Below are 25,243 nucleotides of genomic sequence, written 5' to 3'. Positions count from 1 at the left end.
TCGGTTCAGAAATCTCGGTGATTTCGGTGTACATAGGTAGAAAAACACAACTCCCTTTTTGAAAGTCGGTTAAAAAAGTAGCCTATGTTACTCCCTGGTCAATTCTCTACTTGTCTGTGAATATCCCGTCAAAATCGGTTCAGCCGTTCCCAAGATTAGCCTTTTCAAACAGACAGACAGACAGACAAAAATTTTAAAAACGTGTGATTCAGTTATAGTATCGTTCAAATAACCATATGACCTTAATATGCGGTAGTTATTTCGAAATTACAGACAGAAACTCCAATTTTATTTATTAGTATTAGTATAGATTAGTATAGATTTGACCTGGCATTTTAACAACTTTCCGAGTATCATAGGCTTTATGATATCAATATGGCGGATATAACAAACACACATTCCCGAATTGAGTGCCTACATTTTTTTTATTCATTATAGGCAAGCGCTTGACCACAATCACACCTGATGGAAAGTGATGATGTGGCCTAAGATGGGACGCGTCTACCTAGAAGATGCCTATTCACTCTTGTTTTATTAAAGATACCAGGATTGTAATTGGTCCAGCATTGTAATCAGGAAACACAGAGCGTGGAAGAGTATTCCAAATCTTAGTCATGCGTATGAGGAATGATGACGTAAATCATCAAGTTCCCATTTATTAATATTCAAGCACTGCATCACCTGACTAAAATCCTGGAATAATAGAAAGGCGTTATATTTCATAATTTACCTTGTTATTATTCCGTATCTCTAGTGAAGGTAATAACATTCGCAGCTACCACGTACCTAATGGCGTAGTCTGTGTAAATATTAATGGATGTCATCACGCAAAATTGTGTTGTACATGCCACGGTGCATGGCCATTCCGGGGCAATTTCTGACCGAGGTCCAATTATTATATTTTGTTCGCGACCTCGCACCGGAAAGCACAGTGTTGGAAGGTCCCCCACTAGCCCGCCTAGAAGGTGCATAATATAATATATTCATTCTTGTTTTGAAGGTCCCGGGATTGAAATTGGCGGGAAAAACGGAGGCTGGAAGGGCATTCTATGTCAAAAGTTTCCTACGACATAACTCGAAGAAAAAAACCTTACGAAAAAAAAAACCTAAACCTCGTTAAAAATTACTTCTTTTATGGGTAGTCTATAAGGATGATAAATTAAGACAGCAATTAACGAGACGGTTACTAGGGGTTCCCTGGCGTGTCCTTGAAAAAACTCTGTCTGGTTTACGATACAAGAATTTTATGAAAAACACTAACAGAAGTTTCCCTCTCCCAGTACTATCCCATACAAACGGAGTTTTGGTCTCATCGAAATAATAGTTAGGTACCTACTTATTTATCAATCAAATTGAATAATATTTTTTTTAGACATATTCTAGAAACATGTCACTTTACATATTTATATGTAAATCTTTGAGCTCGTGTATAACTTTAAAACTAAATATTTTAACGGATATCTGGCAAACCAAATGCACAGTTATTAAGCTCCTAGAATGTGTTTACAAAATTTTATTGAGTTTTAAATGGTTAGTATTCAAACGAGAACCAAACTACGTTTGTATGGATTGCGCGACGAATAAGCTCCTCTTAATGTTGAGATCGTAAATACAATCTTTTTTATGTTCAAACAATATAAAAGTAACGAGGTTGTATTTTCATTTATTCTCATTTTTGTGGTCCGAAACGTTTGTCATTTCTGGCTAGGACTTTTTTAACCCCCGACCCAAAAAGAGGGGTGTTATAAGTTTGACGTGTGTATATGTGTATCTGTGTATCTGTCTGTGGCATCGTAGCGCCTAAACGAATGAACCGATTTTAATTTACTTTTTTTTGTTTGAAAGGTGGCTTGATCGAGAGTGTTCTTAGCTATAATCCAAAAAAATTGGTTCAGCCGTTTAAAAGTTATCAGCTATTTTCTAGTTTTCTTGTAGAAAAGAAGGTTAGATAACCCTTAGGTTCATAATATTCAAGTGTCAATTGACAAATGTCAAGCTGTCAAGATGGACGTTGCCTAGATATACATATAATTATTTATTTGAAAATGATTTGTCGGGGGTGTTGAAATTTTTTAATTTACACTTGTTTAAATTGATGTACGTTGTTAGCCCTTGACAGCAATCTGTACAAGCAGTGGTAAGTGATAATGCAGTTAAAGATGGAAGCAGACTAACTTGGAATTGCAGTTTTTATTAAACGTATACCCCTTTGGTTTCTACACGGCATCGTACCGCAACGCTGTATCGCTTGTAGGGTAGTACAGTAAATAGCCACGGCCGAGGCTTCCCACCAGACCAGACCGATTTAGAAATTATAAGCCCCTGAGGGAAAACGAACCCGAGACCCCCCATAATAAGACCACAGCACTTCCCACTGTGCCAGGAAGGTCGTTTTCTATCCTCTTTATGTTGAAACAATATAAAAGTAACGATTTCGCATTTATTCTCATTTCTGTGGCCGAAAACGGTTTGTCATTTTCCCCGAGCTGCGGTTTGGACATCAACCGCGATTCGTGCAAACGAGCCAATTAAAATTTGTGTGATCGCCTGCAGCCTTAGCATGACGCCAAGACAAAAAATTCCCGTGGGACTGGTCTCTGGAGTAAATCTTGAGCCCACGTGTTTGTCAGTTTCATTCTTTGACGTATTCAAGATGGTTGCAAACCCAGTCCCACATCGGGCTATGTCAAAGTATTTATTTGAAAGAAAGAAATGATAGGAGATCTTCTACTTAGTGAACCTTGGCAGAGATAATTAGTGGGTAGATGACAAATCACGAGCACAATGACATCGTGCGAGTGGCCAGGTTTGCACACATTATACACAGTAATGTTTGTGAATTTGAAATAAGGTCAAATCATTATTATTTTTGCTTTTATTTTCCACACGTAAATTAAATTAATAATAAATAGCTCTAGGTATTTCTTATCAGTGACGATACAATTCCGTAGAGCAAGACGAGCGGGCAGATAAAACAATTGCCACTCAACAGTGAAATTCAGCAATGGCAAACCTTTTCTTTGACGCCCCTTTTTCTTTATTAGTTCTTTATTGCGGTCAGCTTTTAGCGCTTACAGCCTACGAGTTAGAGTAACGAATGTGTCGCTTCTTGGGTAGTGTGGATAGATAAGGTTCAATTTTAAAAAAACCGGGCAAGTGCGAGTCAGACTCGCGTACTGAGGGTTCCGTACTCGGGAATTTTTGCAACGTTTCGCACGATAAATCAAAAAATTTAGAATGTACATGTAAAGCCCTTTTGTATGATACCCCACTTGGTATAATTATCTTACTTTGAAAATTTAAAGACATTTAAATTTTTTTAAATGATGTAACCATAAATTCACGGTTTTCAGATTTAATCCTGTACTTGTGCTATGCGACCTACCTACCTGCCAAATTTCATGATTCTGGGTCAACGGGAAGTACCCTATAGGTTTTCTTTTTTTTTTGATTCGGCTTTAGCCAGAAAGACTAAGAAATTCATTAGAAGATTGGCTATAATTTCATAAAATAATGGTTTTCTTTCTAAATTTATTTTGGGTGTTATCATTTTTTTTTTTAAGGGCTTTTAAATGTAACCTATATGCCAGCCCCATCATTACAAACTAAACTAAAAACAAACTGAGTGACTAGGCTGTTATCTTGTTGAACTTGTCATAAATAATGTTATCATTTTGAGATAAAGTTTATTATAATTTCATTTACTTAAAAGTACTTAATAAAAAATTTAATTAAAATATTTTTCAGCGCTTGCTGAAACATTCGGCATCGGTCAAAACTTCGGCCCGTTTTGGCGGAAGCCGAAGGTGGTTTTTTAGCCAAAGTTGAAGGTTCGGTTGGTCTAGTATACAGATAATTTCAATTTTATTTTTTGAAGGAGTTTGTAACGAAATGCCCTGTATATTCCATAAGTTTAATAAATATAAGTAAAAAAAATAAAAAGAGTTTTTTGAAGTTTGTATTTGTGCATCGTATACCGAAGCAAACGAGCAAGACGTGATTCGGATGTAATCAAAGCCGCAGGAATCCCCTCAGAGATGTTTTATCCAACTCCAGTATTTGAGGAAAAACACAATCGAAGTTATCGCCGAACGAATTGAGGACGCGACTGATGGATTGCTTTGCTATTAGTACTTTTCCCACAGCGAGCAAATAGGGAGATAGGAAGTGATGGTTTACGTGATTGTTTTTTCATTGTCAGTTGTAGAGGTGCCTCCCACAATTAATACCTAAGTATACAATATACAAGCGTAAATTAAAAATTTATAACACCTCCAATAAGTGAAGATAACAGTAACTAGAAAAGAGCTAATAACTTTCAAATAGCTGAACCGATTTTCTTGGATTATAGCTAACTCTCGATCAAGCCACCTTTCAAACAAAAAAATAATTAAAATCGGTTCATTAGGAGCTACGATGCCACAGACAGATACACAGATACAGACGTCAAACTTATGACACCCCTCTTTTTGGGTCGGGGGTTAAAAATTAGTAGGTACTGGGGCCAACGGCTCAGTAAGGTAGGTACCTACTTTATAAATTTTTGAAAATTGCAATATTTGAATTGAAATGTTGCAATCACAAGTATTTTTGTTTGCAATAAAAAATATGTTGTATTCATTAATTAGGCTTGTTTACGTTGATGAGTTATGTCGGAGCTTAAAAAAGTGCAATCCCAAAAGTGGGTGAATCGAGACCATAAATTAATTGTCAAAAAATGCATTGCAAAAAAAATCATCACTTACCACCAGGTGAGATTGCAGTCAAGGGCTAACTTGTATCTCAATAAAGAAAAAACTAGCGGATACCCGGCATGTGCCCAGTGATTGTTTTAGAGTAATCTAAAACCAATTTCGCATTATTGCCTTTCTAATAAACATGCACGTGGTTTGGGGCACATATGTTGGATGGTTTCAAAATCTATAAGGGGCAAATTAAGTAGAAGCATTTTTCGTGTTTTATATGTTAGGAGAAAGTCCCTACAAGAGACCTGTATGTCCAGCAGTGGACGTCTGTCAGTTGATGATGTCTTAAGCAATTTCTCTTTCAATGCATATTTACGAAACGTATCCCACACGAATAAGATCTAGAAATATTCTATCTACCTGCTCCTATTAGAGGATAGAAAGCAGGCTCTACTACTTTAAATAAGGTAGGACTTATTTCGCCATTTTTCACGTTTTATGTGGGTGTAGCTGTAGTCTGTACCGATATTTCATTTGTACAATTGAATTTTTGCTGAATAAAGTTTCGGTGGGAAGGTCAACTTTTTTGCGGGATATGCCGATATTTCAATTTTGTACAAAGGCATTTGCAAGATAAATCGTTGTTCGTATTTAAAAAGGTTTTTTTGTAGAAAGATAAGTTGCACTGATGAGCTAGGATCTCTTTTTAGAATGAGAGACTTTAGGCCATAGTCCGCCGAGTTTAAGGGTGGCAACTTCCTGCCTGACACCCTTAAAGTTTTAAAGTTTAGCTGTCGAGCAGGGGGTTGTCTCGACACTAAATGCATCACGTGATTTCTAATACTATTCCGAAGAAAATATAGCAAGTGTAAATTAAAAATTTCTAACACCCCCGACAAGTGAAGGTTATAGTAATAACTAGAAAAGAGCTGATAACTTTCAACCGGCTGAACCGATTTTTTTGGATTATAGCTAAGAACACTCTCGATCAAGCCACCTTTCAAACAAAAAAAACTAAATTAAAATCAGTTCATTAGTTTAGGAGTTACGATGCCACAGAGTCCACAGACAGATACACAGATACACACGTCAAACTTATAACACCCCTCTTTGTGGTTCAGAGGTTAATAAATTAATGTCTGGCTAGTATCAGAAAGTTATCTTAACTCACTAATGTCTCATGACTCGTTTCTGAGTAATCTCCTGCCAATTAGGTACTGTCTTGGAGAGTTGGAGGGCACTAAAACAATTTTTAACTTTCTTCCTCTAGATATCTAGGGCAAAGAAGACAGCGCGCTATCGACTTGTTGATAAGCTTTCTTTATAAATAGGAACAATACTTTTTAAGAGGATCGTCTAGTTGTAAATTTTCATTCAAAAAGCGATACGTTTTCACCCCGTAGAGTCCAATGCAATGCAAACGCAATAGTACGCGCTACGTCAACGCTTACGCAGCCTGTGTGAACGAGCTATGTTGCACAAACATACAACACTTCGGTGGAGTAGGGACTTTATTTCGAAAGAGATCCCAATATTAATTGGAATTGGGCGAAGTATTTTTATATCGGCCAGAAATCTAAGAGTCCTCTCAAATCCTCGATCCATTAGCGACACATTAGCGTTAAATTTCAGCTGGATTAGTACGAATTTAATATCTCGACGACGTTGATAGTATTCGAGTGTCGAAACACTGCCAGACTGAAATTGACCTAAGGTACTACTTAGTTCCAAACGAAACCTCGCAAGTTTTAACACTGACTACGACTGTATAAAAGTTTCAACTGAATCGGGTGAACGATGCGCAACGCATGGGTAACGATCGAACAGACAAACACATATAAGTATTTACAATATGTAAAGATATGCTGTGACTTGAAACTATATTGTAAACCTATTTGTATTCGCTGTATTTTGCAATAAATAAAGCTCTAATCATTAGGATTTGACCTTTATTTATTGCAAAATTCACGAATGAACCTGTGTGTCTATCAACGTTGTCGAGAATCGAGATACGCAAACTCTTACTAAACCTATAGGAATATAACAAAGCAGCCGAAAGTAATTCAGTGTAATGGCGGACGGAATCGCCTTGGGATTAACTCGAATATTCCCACTCGAAAGTTGAAAGTTGAAACGAATGGCACTTTTGAACTCCTTATAAAATGTTACCAAGTTATTATACTGTACGTCTCAGGGAATAAAATCGTTCTATTGGAATCACATTAAAGTATTAATCGCATTCATTATCATCATCGGGTTACTACAAACTAAGATGGGTCTCCTCTCAGAATGAGAAGGGGTTATATAATATGAGGTGGGCCATTGTCCATCACGCTGGCTTTGAAAAAGACTTTTCTAACAAACTTCAGCTTATCAGCAGTAAAATAAATTAATTTCTGAATAAAACGGATTTAACAAGCCTACAACTTTTTGATTTTCAATCTGCACCTGACCTGACATAATAATATTATACCGTTTTTAAAGCTATTACAAAGTATTATCAGTTAACGGTCGATTAATTTTCGAACAATGTAGAATAGCGGTTACGATCGACTTGAAACTTAAAAGTTAATCGCATATTCTGCGAAAGTTGGAAGATAAAATTTTACTATGAACGTGTTTAAGTTTTATAGCAGTTGTTTAACATTTTTCAAGCATTTAATGATCTATTTCCAAGCATAGCTCTCTTCATCGTCCGCTGAGTCTCAAAACTTTTTTATGAGGCCCATAGTTAGCGACCATGTCTCGGATCCATATTATATCTTCTTTGGTAATACGCACTATTGGAAGCCTTTGGTCTTCAAGCGCTGAGGAATTTCGGACGAGAACATCGATTTGTCCAGAAGACAAAATTGCCCCTGCTGAAAACGAACTCGGAACCTACATAAACAAGGTGTAACAAGAACGCTAGCATAAATGAAGACAGTTGATAGTACTGATTACTCATAGGGTGCCACAAAAAAAAAACCTGTAATTTATAAAAGTTTACAATATATTGCAAATAAAATATTTGACGCTAGAGGTCAACCAACTTTACGTAAATAGGCCACTCGAAGTCAATGTCACGTCGTAGGTGCAGCATTGACCGAGTTTTGCACGCTATACATTGCGGGTTAGGAAAATGCTAACTCACTAAATTATAAGATAAGGCAAATGGTTATTGGCATTGGATTCTATTCAGGTAGTGTAATAATAACCCTAAGTTTTAGCTAGCGTTCTGGTTACCTTGTTTTATGTCCACAGCGCCACCACTGGACCTGGGAAGTCATCAAAATAATCCGGGCGTCAAGATTTACTATAAAATATATAAAGTAACACAAGGGCGTACTCCTGAGAATATAATAACTTTCTTTATTGAGACAAATATTGCTTGTCATAACACAAGAAAAGTTTACCTTTTTCTCGTACAAGTTTGTACCGTTACTCGGGAAATTCGATTGTACAAGTGAAATATTATTGGTTTATACCTACCATGTAAAACAAATTACGAAAGAGTAGTGATGTGGAGTGGTGGTAGCCTAGTGGTTAGGATGTCGGCCTTCTATTCAAAGGCCCGGGGGCTCGATGTCCGCGTGGACTTAGGTTTGTAAGAATCCCGTGGGAACTCTTGATTTCCGGGATAAAAAGTAGCTTTTGTCACTCTCCAGATCTTTAACTAGAGCTATATATAATGCTCCGACCGTTGCGACGTGCGCCGTGTTAAAGCTGTTATTTTATTTTTATTTTTATTTTTATTAATAAGGTTCGCTTGCGATTTTTACAAAAATGATCTTAAATTAAATAAAGTTAAATAAAACACACAATTAACATGGAACAGTTATATTAATCACATTAGTAAAATGATACAAAAAGTAGCTAAAAACTTTCCGAATTAGTGAAAACATAAAATAAAATATTCAAGGTGTAATGGTAATTGAATAAATCTAAAACTATAATAAAGCAAAGTTAACCTAGGAGTAAGAATAGTAAAAAAAAAAAATATGTTGAAAAAATTGAAATTTCTGCAATTAATTGGTGTTAGACCAACAAACAAACACATTTATAACACGGGTACCTAGTAATAATAAAATATGCGTATGATAACTTCAGTCCCTTCAGTCTCGTATGAATAATACTAATATCCTATTTAAATATATCGATCCTAATTTAAGATAAGTAATTTATTTATGTATTTGAGCTATTGAGGCATCTCTAAATAATATATTAATTTCTCTAAATAGCAAGTCAATACTAGACAAACATAAACCGTAGAACGATTTAATTATAGCAGAAAAGAAAAATAGAAAAGAGAGAGCGTGGGTTGTCGCGTCGTACGGACATTTTCTCTAATTATCCTCGTTATTTACAAAAAAAACTGTTTTACAGGAAATCTCCACTGTAATTTTCTTTTAGTTTTGTTATTACTTATACTATACATACCTACATTTTGCCTACTGTCACGTCTGTTAAATCATTAGGTCATTATTAAGTTATTGAGTTTAAAACAGCTACCTATTCATTAGGTACTTTCATAAAGTATCTAATTCTACTACTCTTGTACTACTTAAAACTACTTACTACTAGTACTTCGTAATAATTTGGCTAAATCTTGTGATACTTATATAAAAATGAATCCCTATTTCCCTTGGTCATGCTATAACTTGAGAATGATTGAACTAAATTAGAATATTTTTTTTGTTGTGTTTTTAGTTTCAATGACAAGGATTATACCTATGAAAGAGTTTTTTTGGAAAATCCACGGGAAAAGATATTACCTGCGGGCCGCAGGCGAAGTCGCGGGCAATAGCTAGTTGAGAATACAATCTAGAATAACGGTTTGCAAATTGCAATGTGCCTTGAAAAGAACTGACTGTGTTTATTTTGCTTTAGACAAAGAAAAGAGAAAATAGAAATAGAGAGTGCGGTTTAGCAATGTAACGTTGTTTATATTCTTAAATCGAGATTATATCTATACTATACATACATAGTGGCGGACTAAGAGACCGTAAGAGGCCCGGAGCAGCATCACTGAATAAGGCCCCTGAGTGTCTTTTATGGTGTTTTTTTGTTTTTTTTTTGTGGGGCGTCAATGACGTCGAACAGGCGTGATTCGTGAGTAATAAAAACGAACAGGACAATTAACATTCAAAACATTATATGGTTTATATTATGCCTATTTAGCTATACTGTTTACTGAATTTTGTGAGTGGAATAACACAATCGGAAATTTTACTGTTTTGCTCGCAAAATTTTGTAAAATTATTCCCTCCTTAATTGAATGAAAAAAAAAATACAATTTAAATTATAAAAAGAACCGCGAGTGGAGCGAGCGAAATTTTTTATTAATAATTTTACTGAAGCGATAGAGACCTCCAACTACAACTACAAATTGGCTCTGACTGAAACTAGTTCGGTCAGGGCTATTCAGAACACTCGATTCGGTAAGTTATCGTACGATAAGATGTATTTTCAATAGAAAAATCATCTTATCGTACGATATACAGTATTCATCAAATAAAGAATTTGATTGATTGATTGATTGATAACTTACCGAATAGAAGTGTTCTGAATCTACCTGCTGATTTGAGATTTGACTTATGAGAATTTATTAAATTTTGGATTTTGAAGGCCTCCCTGAACCTGAGGCCCTGGATGATCGCCCTCCTTGCACCCCCTCCCTACGCTTAGACCGCCACTGACCTTACATAAACAGAAGATTGATGACTTCTCTGGTGCAGTTGTGAGCGCCGCACTGTGGTTTCACAAGGAGAAAGTTTCATTTAAGTACAGGAATTTCATTATTTGTAAATTGGCTTCAGTTTATTCTGGTAAGAGACTTCGGCCGTCACCAGTTACAAACGTAGACGGTACGATGCCACATGGATGCCACTTAGAAATTGATTAGGGATACTACTTCCAAGTTACGACTCACCTATCATCAGCGAATAAAATAACTATTGATTTCACACATCAAACCCATATTTAAAAAAGCGTAGCTTCATAACCCATATCCGTATTCCATACTAATATCATAAATTCTTGTCATTCTAACTGTACAGCAGTCTGTCTGTCTATGGTTTAAAAAAACTAATTTCACGTGAATGAAATTGCGGGCTTCATCTTTTTCGTAGAGAGATAGCGTGCATCCCGAAGACGATACTTAAATAGGTTACCTATTTTTTATCCTGGGAAATCGAAGAGTTCCGACAAGATTTTTAAAAACCTAAATCCAAGCAGACAAAGCCGTGAAAATCATCTAGTTTTGTATGAAACCTAAATTTAAGAATTCAAAAGCAGCAAAAGGTCCTCGCAGACCAACGGAAGGCGACCGGCGGTGAATCCATAAATAATTCCTTCCGGAATACCGAAGAATACTGAAATGTTTCTAAAACATTCAATGCAGACATTGAGTATTAGATCACAGAGCAACAAACTTCAGAAACCTTCTCCCTCGGCAAATGTGCCGTCACCAATGATTACATAGACAATAAGCTCGGAACTAATATACACCTTAAAATAATTTATTACATAATTAAATGTTCAAATATGTTGCTATTACTCTGAAGTTAGAAGAGTTGAATATCGTCTAACGTAAACACTATCACACTAATCACACTAATATTATAAAGGCGAAAGTTTGTATGTGTGTGTGTGTGTGTGTGTGTGTGTGTGTATGTTTGTTACTCCTTCACGCAAAAACCACTGGACGGATTTGGCTGAAATTTGGAATGGAGATAGATAATATCGTGGATTAGCACATAGGCTACTTTTTATCCCGGAAAATCAAAGAGTTCCCACGGGATTTCGAAAAACCTAAATCCACGCGGGCGAAGTCGCGGGCATCGGCTAGTAGCGGTATAATAATGCTTGCCGATACGTTTTTTTCCGTTAGAATTGTAAATAAATAATAGATGCGGCCAAAGTTTTCCAGTAGACTAAATAAGAGACGGTTAAGAAATCTTTCGATGAATTTTTGAAATTCAGAGAATAGTTTAAATATGAATCTTTAACATGAATGGCTTTGTGCAAATTTTGCATGCCTGACTATGTAAGGTGAAACATTTATACTGGACAATATGTACTTAATAACATCTCGTTGTAAAAAATGTTTCTGCAAATTAAAAATCTTGAATCTGATGAATATGTGAAGTAACTTGAGGTTGAGAGTTTACTTACAACTTATTTACTACTAGAACTTTTTGCAGTTCTACGAAGATACAACTCTATGCCAGTAGAATTATACCACGAAAATGGTAAAAGCTTATAGCAAAGTTTTTAATTATAAATACGTATAGGTTCACAAAATAGAGAATATTATAAACTGAGTTTAAATATGAATGAACTCACTTTACCAACGCAATTATGGAATGGATATTAAAGCCTGGAATTAAGGCTGTAACTTTTATGTTTTGAATTTTCCAATTTATGCATGTGATTTTATTTAAGTAATTTAAATGATAGATGCTATTTTAAAGTTATATTTTTACTCTCTATAATATTGAAATCCCTAAAAGCAAAAATTAATAATCATCTGTCTGTAATCTGTCGGTAAGTTAGTTAACATATCACAAACAATATCGAATCTTTGAAAAGAGTGGCCGCCGAGTTTCTTGCTGGTTCTTCTCAATAGCAAAGGCATTCTAAACCAGTGGTAGATTCACGATTGCATTTGACGATTCAGAAGAACTTGTAAAAGTTTAATTGTATAAAAAAAAATTGATTTTTGATTTTAACAACGTTGTAATTTGTCAAAAGAGGCCTTTACAATTTTTGACAAATATCGACGTCGCTAAACTATTTTTTAAGTAATTACTTAAGGCTATAAATAGGTAAGAGTAAGTCTTGGAAATTTAATATTTAATCTACATAAGTACTAGTTTTAGGACATAGATTCTCGTATGAAATTGTTGACCGTCATAATATTTTCTATTCTAAACTATATCGTACAAAATTTACAGCAAAGTAAATTCTAAACCGAAAAATTGCTCAATTTATATTCACATTTATGTATTTTATGCAACAACATTCACTTTGGTTCACTTTGGGTCAACACTTGCTAGTTCGTAGCGGCTACGAGCTACGGGGCTACGTCGTAGCGCACGTGTGACTACGACCGACGCTCTCACTACACTGAAAGCCTGAAAGCTTCATGAGGGATGCCACAGCCTGTGTTAAATTGCCTTTATCATGCAAAGTTATTGGAAAACAAAATTTATAGGCAAGAAAATGTGCATCATCAAATAACTCAAAATTTAAAAAACCCCCGACACAAAAACCTCTATAAGAAAACTAGAAAAGATCAAGTCACCTTTCAAACAAAAACAAACTAAATTAAAATCGGTTCATTCGTTTTGAAACTACGATGCCACAGACAGATACACAGATACACACGTCAAACTTATAACTCCCCTCTTTTTGGGTCGGGGGTTAAAAAAGCAATAAGTTAAAGACGTCCGCCTCCTATTCCGGAGGTCGGAAGTTCGATCCTGGGGAAGCACTTTGGACTTTTCAAAGTTATGTGCGGGCGTAACGGTGTAGGGAAACATCGTGAGGAACCCTATATGCCTGAGAGTTCTCCATAACGTTCTCAAAGGCATGTGAAGAAGTCTGCCAATCCGCACTTAGCCAGCCTTCTCATACCAAGAGCCCATACTCTGTAGTGAGTTGGCAGTGGATTGATCATAATGATGATGATCATAAAAAACAATTCAAAAGAAAAATAAAACCGACTTCAAAAACCATAAACACTAAAAAGTAAAAAATAAGTTTTAAGTTTTTTAATAGTTCTTAGTTTTAAAATAAGTAGCTAAACAAAACTTATTTTTTACTTTTTAGTGTTTGTGGTTTTTGAAGTCGGTTTTATTTTTCTTTTTGAAAATTTTTTTATTTCACAATTTTAGTGGCCCGGCTGTACTATAATATGTACTATAATACTCTTATCCATTGAGGAGTTCTGTTCTCCATCTCCGAAGATATTCATCAGATCTTCACCAAATTTATATGGGACCACCTACAATTCCAAACCGGTCGAGGGATCTTCGAGTAATCGGGGAACATACATAAAAAAAAGAAGAAAAAAAAAAGATTCCGACGAATTGAGAACCTCCTCCTTTTTTGGAAGTCGGTTAAACATGGGATGAATACAATACACATGGCATTAATAAACTACGAAAGAGGGAAAATGCGGCAGGGCAATAACAACTAGGTAGTAAAGTTAGCAACAGATATCTGTTGCGCTTCTACGGGCCGCCAATATTCAACACCAATTTATATTAAATACTCTGCTAACATGTTGGTCTTGTGGTTAACTTATTGGACTTCCGGATATTGGGATCCTGGGTTGGACCAAAAAAGTTATTGAGTTTTTCTTAATAATTATGGAATTATCAGTACTTACTTAGTAGCTCAGAGGATCATAAGATGTGAGTGATATCACAACGACAGAGGACGAACAGCTCTGGGGACCTTAGAAAAAAAAAGTTAAGGATGTCGATGATGATGGAGGAGGTAAAATGTTGTATTAAACAAAAAGCTCAGAAGAAAAATGGCGGAGTTAGGGCCATTACGCACTGCATCCGTCATCCGTGAGAATAACTCGTATGCATGGACCTATTTTATGTGTCTCGGATCCAAATCGGACGTATGACGTAGATATGTCAAAGATGTCCACTAAATAGCTTGGATTTGGATCAGAGATCGAATTAGTGCGTAAAACGCGAGTACAATTTGCTTTTCACCTTGAGTGATTCCTTATTAAATTATAGATAAGCAGCTATTTTAAAATCATTATGATGTTAATGTCCTAGCCACATTACGGCCAGCAACGATTTTCAACGTAATTTCCCGTTAAACGTAGATGTAGCCACGATCAACGTACAACGGCATTTTAACATATCTATGCATTTTAACCTAAATTCAATTGGTATTAGACGTTAACCGTTCAAGTGTGTGGCCAACACTTGAACGGTTAACGTATTAACGGTTAACTTGAACTCAGTATAGCATTGATTATCGCGATAATTATGTATGGAACCCTAAAAACATCTCTCTGGCTAGAACCGACCATACGACATTTACGAGTACAATGTATTTGGATTGTCATCCCGAATAAGTTTGCTCATGTCTCACAGAGTTTAAGCTCTACACAGACTTTTGTGTCCGCAATAAAAAGGGATCTTTGTGTGTTTTATTACGTCACTTAACTTTAGTGCCTCGACTGTGACTGTTGCGTAAGCAAACACTACATTAATAGTATATTGCAAATATATTACATTGATCAGTAAGGTGTTCCGATAAATGCTCTTGAGACCCCTCCTTATAGGTTGTCGTAGCGACTTTTTACGTACCTAGGTACTCGTATATTTCCTAGGTATATAAAACGGGAGAACATCGTTTTACGGGAATAAAAATTATCATAATTATACCAATATCTTTAGACTATAAGTGTAATCTGAGAGTGTAGTTAGTTCGGATTACCTGTCTAGAAATATTTAATTCGTTGCAAACCACTAGAGAGGTAAATATTTGAAAATAGATATTCGTTTTCATATATTTATTTATTTTTGAACGTCGATATCTGTGTTTGTCTGTGTTTATGCTTTAACAACACAACTTTTAAATACCTCATTGAATTTCAATGTAGTTACATAAAACGTTCCTCGAGTATTTTTTTCAAATTCAAGTCTCTTAGTAGATACTTAGGTAAGCCCATCCACCTACCGGTATAGACCACTATTTTTTTACTGACTGGGGCGAATCAGTATTAACTATTGCGTTACAATCATACTCGTAATGTACATGAGACATTATATTTTAAACTCGTAAACCGTTTGTTTCATGCGCGTCGCGTCAAAATATTTACGATGTGACCCGTAAAAGCGACATACAGTCGAATTAATAAGTTCATACACGCGATTTGTCGCTCGATCAATAGTTGCTTAAGGCTCTTTATCATGTAATTCTTTATTTATTTATTCGCACATCTTTATAAGGATAAAATACAGGATAGTCTTAAAACAAAGGGTGACCTTATCTATATTGATCTCTTCCAGGCAACCCATACTTAAGAACTTAGGTGTAGAACTGTAGGACGGGGAGTTGCAATTCAACTATACAATTAAATACATAAATAAAATAAACATATAAATATACTTTTATTTGGGACTATAAGCTAGGCGCAAACACAGTACATAGGATGTACTTCTTCTTTATCCTGGGTTTCTTTTCCACACTTAGTCGTAGTCATCCGCTGTACGTGAGACTGCTGGTGCAGTTCCTCGCCGGAGCACTCCAGCTAGCCATGCTGACTGAAAATCCAAGCAGACCCCCCTAGTTGGGGACACTAACATTTGTGACTGTGCTACTATCCGGGTGTGTGTTGTGTATATTTCCTTCGACAGATCCTTTTATCCTTAGTTTTTATCCTTAGTTGATCATGTCGGTCCTCTAATGTAGGTGCGTTAGGTTCCTCTGTTGCTGCAAATGTTCATGGGCGGCGGTAATCACTTGACATCAGCTGAGCCGCCTGCTCGTTTGCTAGCTATTTACGTTGTACGTAAGTAGTTGTTTACGATAATAGTAGAGTAGTAGAACCACACTCTTACATGATATAGACATATTATTAGTTATAGTTTGGTGGATATCTTTAAAACAAAAAGTCTGTAGTGTGTTCGGACTATCAAATACTCAAGAGTGACTCCTTTACAAATTTGTGCGTCCTTGCCGCTTTAATTACAAGTTCCATTTATTTACTCGCTTTGTAATGGCTTTCTTTGATATTAAGTGTATTTATTTACTAGCTTGTGCCTTCGGATTTCACAAATAAGAACGAGTTGTTTTGCTACTATCCGCTTAGCTAGAAAGAAACATCTGTAAATCAGACCTAAGATATTATATTATATTATACACTATTCGCTATGCACCACCCGCTTCACCGCTACTACACATGCAGGAGAAGCAATCCAAGAGATACCACACATACCTTCCAAAACTTTAGAATAGATTGTATGATTGTAACATTGTACCTACATAGATAGTACAATGTTACATAATTGAAATAGATTATTATTATAGAGCATAGAGTTTTGGAAGGTCTGTATTCGCGAGGAAGGTCCCCGACTCCGGGACATTCTTAGGAAAGGCATATGGCTTTGTATCTTGGGTTGGTGAGACGTAATTAAATCAACGTAAAAAAATCTAAATGCTTTCTTTAAACTAATATGACCTGCGCTTGACTACAATCACACCAAATATTAGGTGAGGATGCAGCCTAAGATAACGCCTGTCTAGAAGGTGCCTAATCACTCTTCTTTTGAAGGTGGTCCCAATACTGTAGATAGTAATTGGCGAGGAAAACGGAAGTCAGAAGAGCCTTTTATATTCTAGCAGTGCGTATTAGAAACGAGGAAGCGAATCACTTCGTACGAGTCCGTGGAATTGGCTTTTGTTTTAGTAGGTACGAAATTAATTTCGTTTCAATCGCTTCAGTGGATTTTGCGTGACGCGCGAACTAACAAATAAACAGACGAACTAAGTATCACAATTATATAAGTAAGTATAGGTATTACTTACTTATTATTCGGGTTGTGTTCTTTGATAAATTGCCTCAGTTTTCACGAGTTCAATTAGAATTGAGAAAATAAATACCTGGGTATGTGCTAAGAATTTTGATTTCATTACTAAAGTAAAGTAATTCAAACAAATGGTTACATGGAATTATTATGCGTAGAGCTACATGGTAAGCTTACCTATATAAGAATACCTATTTAGAAGTCAGAAGAGCGTTCCATATTCTAGCAGTGCGTATTAGAAACGATGATAAGATGAAGCGCGCCTGTCTAGAAGGTGTCTAATCACCCTTCTTTTGAAGGTGGTCTCAGTACTGTAGATAGTAATTGGCGAGAAATGAAATATATCTCTTTTGTTTGTGGATTAAATGATGGAAGACGGAGCTGTAGAATACGTCTTTATTTGGTACAGGCTTATGGTCGACTCTTAAGGGACTAAACAGTAATTATCTCGAAATCTTACGTGCTATTGTTTAATTGATATTTCTTAATCTAACCTACATAAATTGTGCATCACCTTTTGTTTAATTTAACGCATAAACAACCTACATATTACAGAAAAACGGAAGTCACAAAAGCATTTTATATTCTAGCAGTGCGTATTAGAAACGAGGAAGCGAATCACTTTGTACGAGTCTGTGGAATCGGCTTTTTGAAGACGTGGTAGGTAATAGAACCTGGGACCTCCTACCACCAATAATCACTGCACTAGAAAGGGAGAGAGGGAAGTACCAATACAAGGGCTATTATTTATTTTAAACAAAAATCATATTCTACTCTTATGAAGCTACGAAATAACCATAAAATCTACAAGTATCTAGAGTTATAATATACATTATATAGAAATCATATTACTAAGTATATGTTTTTAAACATAATGACAGTTCTTAATAAAATCGCATTACTCAATCCGGCGCCAAGAAGCCTCCACATTGTAGTGTGACCAACATTTTAAAAAAATGAGACAAAAGCGGACTGCCATTTGTTTCTAAGGATTATTGAACGATCAATTATTAATGATCTTAATATCATAATTCCTTTAAAAAGAGCTTAATGTTCTAAGACTCTAAGTGATCACACTAATATTATAAAGGAGAAAGTTTGTTTGTATGTGTGTGTGTGTGTGTGTGTGTGTGTGTGTATGTTTGTTACTCCTTCACGCAAAAATCCTGGACGGATTGGGCTGAAATTTAGAATGGAGATAGATTATACCCTGGATTAGCACATAGGCAACTTTTTATCCCGGAAAATCAAAGAATTCCCACGGGAATTTTAAAAAAACCTAAATCCACGCGAACGAAATTGCGGGTATCAGCTAGTAATGTCATATTTCCTGAAATGCAGTTCTTTACAATTAAAAACTAACGTCATGTCCTAAACATCAAATTGCTCACTTTTGCCTCATTTAAACACATGCCATATCTCTGAATCTACTAGTACTTACCTAAAATAACAGTTTTTTCATTCTTCATCATCATTAAACCATCACTGGCTCACTACTGAGCACAGGTCTCCTTTCAGAATGAGATGGTTTTGGCAATAGTCCACCACGATACGCAAGTACGGATTGACAGACTTCACGCAGCTTTGGAAACATTATGGAGAACTCTCAAGCATGCAGGTTTCCTCAGAATATTTTCCTTCACCGTTAAAGCAAGTGATATTAATTTATAAATTAATTTATTTATTAATTTACAAACTCTAAAATGTTATCATCATAATAACCCAAAATTTTTTCACATCTGATAATTTTATTTTATTTTGTTTTTTGGCACAATTTTATACAAAACTTTTACTATAATAATTATTTTAATTATTTTAATTTTTAATTATTTTAATTTTAAATTTTAATATTACTTTTAATTTACGTAATTTAATTTAATTTTAGTATAAAATTATGGACACAATTTATTATTGTCTGAAATAAAATATTTTTATTTTATTTTATTTATTTATTTATTTTATTTTTTAATTAATTCTTATTAAAACGCACATAAATAACTCCGAAAAGTTAGAGGTACTTTGTGCCACTCCTTTTACACACCTACTTACTATAGGTACTATAAACAGGTATTAGAACTACGGCAATTCGTAAAAAAGTTGGAATCCTTGGGATTTCCAAACCACTAAACAGATGGTGCACCTAGTATCGTCGTTAAGCCACACAACCACCCGTTGCTCTATAGCCTATACTGAGAGCTTTTTAGACCCTGCTTATCCTTATGTCAACACGTATATTTACAGCAAATAGGGCGCCATGAGGTCAACATAAAACATAAGCTATAGAGTGGTCCTGATTCGGTTGTACACACTCTCTAATAAATTCTTTAAACTAAATTGAAAGTTCTAAAAGCAGCACTATCCAGTTCCCACTGGAAATATTATGAAAAGGATATATGTAACAACTAGAGGATACCCGTGACTTCGTCCGCGTGGATGTAGGGTTTTGAAAATCCCGTGGGAACTCTTTGATTTTCCGGGATAAAAAGTAGCCCATGTGCTAATCCAGGGTATAATCGATCTCCATTCCAAACAGCTCAATCCGTCCGGTAGTTTTAGCGTGAAGGAGTAACATACATACACACACACACATATATACATACATACCTACCATACATACCTTTATAATATTATAAATGTGATTACCTATGTATTATTAAGACTAAGACCTGTCATTTTAAGTTAGAGATTGTGTACAACAGAATTAGCCACGCTGTATAATATGTAACTATGCTTTACTACAAATACCTAATTAAATTATTATTAATTTACCTACCTACTGAATTTTATTTGGACATCGATAACGGCGAAATAATTACGTAGAACAAATAACATCAGAAATGTACATCATAGCAATATTTTTCCAAATAAACACGAAAACTATGAATAACATAGCATGAAAATGATTTGTTGATTGCCACCAGGGATTCAGAAAAAGTAGGTAATTGTAAAAACTATATGCTGAGTTTAGACTCAACGGCTGAATTCAAAAGAAACTTTCCACGTGAATTGTAGTGCCCGGGTATTTTCTAGACAACTGACAGCCTTTTCCTTTTGAAGTCAAACCAACTACTGCCTATCGGTAACATGTCTGGACTTTGAATTGAAATCGATTTAGAACATAGATGTTTGAATATTTTTAAAGTAAAAAGAGAACGAGGGAAACTTTTAACTAAAGGGTTGCCTAGGTAAATAGTTATTGTAAGGTGTACTGTATCACATATTTAGCGAAGTCTCAATAGCCCAACGGTTAAAGGAGCGGACTGAATCCGATTTGAACCACCGAATCAGGTAGGTACCTACTTCAAACCACACCATAGCACTAATATATACGAGTACCTAAGTAATATTGGCATATCCCTCCAAAGTTTATTACTTTCAGTAATTATAAAGTTAAGAGTAGACTAGAACTTTAATAGAAAAATATACACATAATATGAAATATGTTAATTATAATATCTTATACATATAATAAAAAAAATTAAAAAACTATTAATTATTTTTTATTATATTTTTATTTTCTTCTTTGTGTAGTTTGATGGGTCTTTTTGCCTGAAATACTTAAACGATTTTATTTGATTTAGTTTGTAATTTAGGTTACAATGGGGCTGGCGTGTCCGTGTCGGACAAAAGTCCCATAAAAGTTAAGATTTAAAAAAAAACTAGCTTCGCAGTACAACTGTACCCGGTAAAAGGTAATGTTGGTGGTGTTATTGAAAATGATTCTGAATAAACAGGCTATAATAAAACATCGTAATCTATTGAAAGCGCAAATAAAGGCGTTTAAATTAGGTACTCCCGTTTTATGTTGCAGACATAAACTCTGTGTCGTCTACATTATTTTATGCCCTATAATCTTTGAAGTAAAGAAGTGATGAAGTATCCTTTAGGCATCGTACAAGAAGATGATGACGTACAGTCAGCGACAAAGCCAGGTTTGTACCCGTCTATAGTCGCTTGTACTGGCGGGTGCAAGCCTAGCTTTGTTGCTGACTGTACCTATCTATCGGCATACCTACGTGTGCACAACACTTCATAACACCGAAAGGATTTCAAAATTCCTACGTTAGGTACTAAAAATAATAGGACCTAATATCTGTCTACCTCGGTCTACAATTTAATATAACCACAAAACACAAATAAACAAAAAGAAAGGAATGTAATTACATGAAATGACTAGAGGAATTTCATTTGCCCGCGTCAATAATAATATAAGTTGGTCGCATATTAGAACAATACGCACCGCACGAATTGCAAGAATCGCACGAGTTGCAAAGCAAAGCATTTTTCTGTACTGGTAATTAGTGCTAAATAATGGCGTCCACATTTATCTCACTTTCAGTTTTCACTTTAAATAAAAAAGAAATGCTTGAAAGTTTCTAGGTAGAGCTGGTTCTGCACAATCATCTGATAATAATTAATTAAACTAAAACTTGAATTAGTACACTTAGTCGACTCGTATTCCGGGAGCACCGGGGAATTACCGCATTACTATCCCAAGAAATTTCCTACCATTTCTCTACATTCATGGAAAGGATACTAAACTCGGCATGAGAAATACTACGCAGAAAGAGAGAGAGAGAGAGAGAGAGAGAGAGAGAGAGAGAGAGAGAGAGAGAGCTAGTTCTTTTCCGTAATATAGGCTTTTCAACTCCAACTGTGGGAAATTCCAAAAACACAAAGTTCTAATTTTTAAGTGTCTGTGGCACCGTAGCGCCTAAACTAATCAACCGATTTTAATTTAGTTTTTTTTTGTTTGAAAGCCGTTTGAAAGTTATCAGCTCTTTTCTAGGTACTGTAACCTTCACTTGTCGGGGGTGTTATAGATTTTCTCTAGTTTATTTATTTTAATAAATGAACTTGTTTCTATTCCCATCTACTTTTGCGGTGCTGCAATTCGTACGGCACGAACGGCTCCTCATGTGCGATTTTACATTTGGGACAAAGTTTTTTTTCTACTGACATTAGTGCTAATCGCAAAGATAACAAATTACTGTGACCGAGTTTCTTAGAAAAAGGAAAAATAACCTTAACTGAACTTAAGACAGTCTGTTTTGTAAAAAAATTGTTTTTAATTTAAGTTGATAAATACAGAACGTTAGTACTAACTGAATAAATACATCAATTTTAATCTAACAGTTATTCAAGTTAGTAACTGATCGCATTTTACTGAGCCTACATCATTAATTCATTAACCTTTTTAGCCTACTAAGGAAGGCTTACGAGCTTAGTAAAGCTGTTTGTTTTTGACGACTTTCTGGCGCAATGGTGAACGCTCTAGTTTTTAACTGACTTCAAAAAAGGATTAGGTTCTCAATTCGTCGGATTCTTTTTTTTTTATAAATGAGAGGCCCAGTTTAGATTCCCAGCAGAGACAATTCGATTTTTTTTTTTCTAAATTGACTAAATCAGACCACCCACTTAATGAATACACGATATTAAACAAGTTGCAAGGAGCCACTGGATTCAAACAGCGCAAGACCGCAGCGCGGGCGTGTGTAAAGTCCCTGTAAGAGACCTAACTTGTATGTTCTGCAGGGAGAAAAAGAAATTATAGCAGCATAGCAGAGAGCTAAGTCACTTGACGTCACTTCTTTACTTGGTCATAACTCATAACTAACCACCAGACTAGACCAGAGACAAGTTATATGTTTCCAAATTATTGTCTCTGCCGGGAATCCTACCCGGGATTTCCCATCGATAAGACCACTGTGAACTTCGTCTGTGTTGGTGTTAGCTGGCGGGCGTGCTCTGCCTTTTTGGAGTGTTTTTTTTTTTGTTAAAACTGACTGGAAAGCGCTCTAAGGGGGTGCCGTGCGTATGTCGGCGAGCGCCGGCACAGACGGGGTCCATACTTGTATAGTTTAACTAACTTGACATTGGCTAATCTTTGTAAAAGCCAGACGAGAGAGAAAAAAAAAAGACCACTGTGCTAGGGTGCTTGTCAAAGTCAGTCAGTCAGGTTTTTTGATCCTTTGAGATTTTGCTTTTGATAAATCCTACTTCTCCTATATTTTATTTATTGAAAGGCTATTTTGTGGGTACTACCTACACGAGCCTATCTTCTGTTGTTTAGTACGCAATAAATGTATCAATTTCGCTTTAGGCATAATAGAGTTTGGGGCAATAAAGTAGAGCCTACGCGGGTACAATAAACGCATTCCACCGTACATATTGTTTTATTGGCTTTCTTACCCTTATGTAGAAACTATAGGTAGGTAGGTTTTAAGAGAATAATTTGGAGAGATGCTTTTTCTTTTCTATATCATCATCATCATTTCAAAAACAAAATTTATAAAGTGAAAATCTCAACTTATGTGAAAGAAAGAAAGAAAGAAAGAATATGTGATATATATAATATAATAATATTTGCTAATCTTATTAATTTTACTACTGAGAAAAATTCGTCATTCGTAAATTTTTCCCTTTGAAACAAAATGATCTTATCACAACCTTCTAGAATATAGATCTTTAGAAAAGTCTCAAGTATTTTTTTTTTCATTCAAGTAGGTAAATTGGTACTTATTAAGTTTACGCTTTTCTGCATTCCATTTTTTATAAATTGAAGATTTTACTATAGATTACTTACCAAACATTAAAATAAGATCAGCATAATTTCAGCGTGAAAATTTTTGCAACCTCAGCATTATTTTTATAATGTAGGTGCTCATGTACCTATTAGACTTTCCCATAAAGCCTTCAATCCCGGTGCGTCGGTTTTATGGTCGACAATCAGTTACAGTGATCGATTTAAATCAGCAGATTCCTTTTACGACGAACGAGCGTACCTTTAGATTTTTTATTAGAGCCGTGTTAGGCACTTACCTACGATGTGCTAAAGATAACAAGCGTAAATTAAAAATTTATAACACCCCCGACAAGTGAAGGTTACAGTAACTCGAAAAGAGCTGATAACTTTCAAACGGCTGAACCGATTTTCTTGGATTATAGTTAAGAACACTCTCGATCAAGCCACCTTTCAAACAAAAAAATAACTAAATTAAAATCGGTTCATTAGTTTAGGAGCTACGATGCCACAGACAGATACACATACACAGATATACACATACACTGATACACACGTCAAACTTATAACATCTCTCTTTTTGGGGTCGGGGGTTAAAAATAAGAGTAAAAGGTTAGTTTCATTGTTGGGCATAGACCTCCTCACGTGCATGCCAGTCTTCTCCAAGGTTTTCCTGCAAGCTAAGCGATGTCGGACAAACGGGATGGTTTGTCTTCCAACGTTTCTCCTTCCGACACGTGGTCTCCATTCTATTATCCAACGGGTCCATCGGTCATCTGTGATCCTACAGGCAGGCCCTGCCCATTCCCATTTCTACCTAGTTAGACACTTTCAAAAACTAACGTCGTGAGGAAACCAGCCTACCTGAGAGAAAAGTTCTCCATAATGTTCTCAAAAGTGTGTGTAGTTTATCAATCCACACTTGATTAGCGTGCTAAACTATGCTTTATACCCTCCTCATTCTGAGAGGAGACCCATGCTCAGTAGTGAGACGGCGATGGGTTGAGATGATGATTATTATGTATTGGGCTAATGTGTAGTGGTGCCATTAAAAATAAGTAGGTATCTACGAAGCTTCATGAGCTGAGTATGCGTGCCGAATGAGTGAGGCGCTGACAAATTAAATTCTTTCGCGCGAATTAATGCGCGTGTATTGCGTGTTATGAAATGTTATACGAAATGAAATATTTATATATGTATATGAAAAGGCGCTTTGAACCAGTGGTAGATACATTTGACGATTCAAAAGTACTTGTAAAAATTTAATCGAATAAAAATATTTTAATTTAGATACCCTGGAAAAGTAGTTAGTTACATTAATGATGCCCGCAATATTATCCGCGTGGATTTCGGTTGTTAAAAATCAAGCGGAAACTTTGATTTTTCGGGATAAAAAGTAGTCTAAAAATTAGCCCACCACGCTGCATTTGGCACTGTGCGAATTGGCAGACTTCATGAACCTTTGAGAACATTACGGAGAGCTCTCA

The 25,243-nt window shown here is 35.6% G+C and overlaps 1 protein-coding gene across 2 annotated transcripts in view; it reads right to left on the bottom strand.

The window, feature by feature from the left end:
• The window catches only part of LOC123868091 (GTP-binding protein Rhes), a 50,699-nt gene extending 37,925 nt beyond the window's left edge, over positions 1-12,774 (bottom strand). For both annotated transcript variants that reach the window (XM_045910450.1, XM_045910451.1), the window contains exon 1: positions 12,612-12,774. The gene's annotated coding sequence lies outside the window, so the exon portion shown is untranslated. The remainder of the gene's footprint in view (positions 1-12,611) is intronic.
• Between the last annotated feature and the right edge of the window lie 12,469 nt (positions 12,775-25,243).

The sequence above is a fragment of the Maniola jurtina genome, chromosome 9 (genome assembly GCF_905333055.1).
Source record: "Maniola jurtina chromosome 9, ilManJurt1.1, whole genome shotgun sequence".
Lineage (NCBI taxonomy): Eukaryota > Metazoa > Arthropoda > Insecta > Lepidoptera > Nymphalidae > Maniola > Maniola jurtina.
Note: the sequence above shows the minus strand (reverse complement) of the source record. Positions and strands in the feature narration are given on the sequence as shown.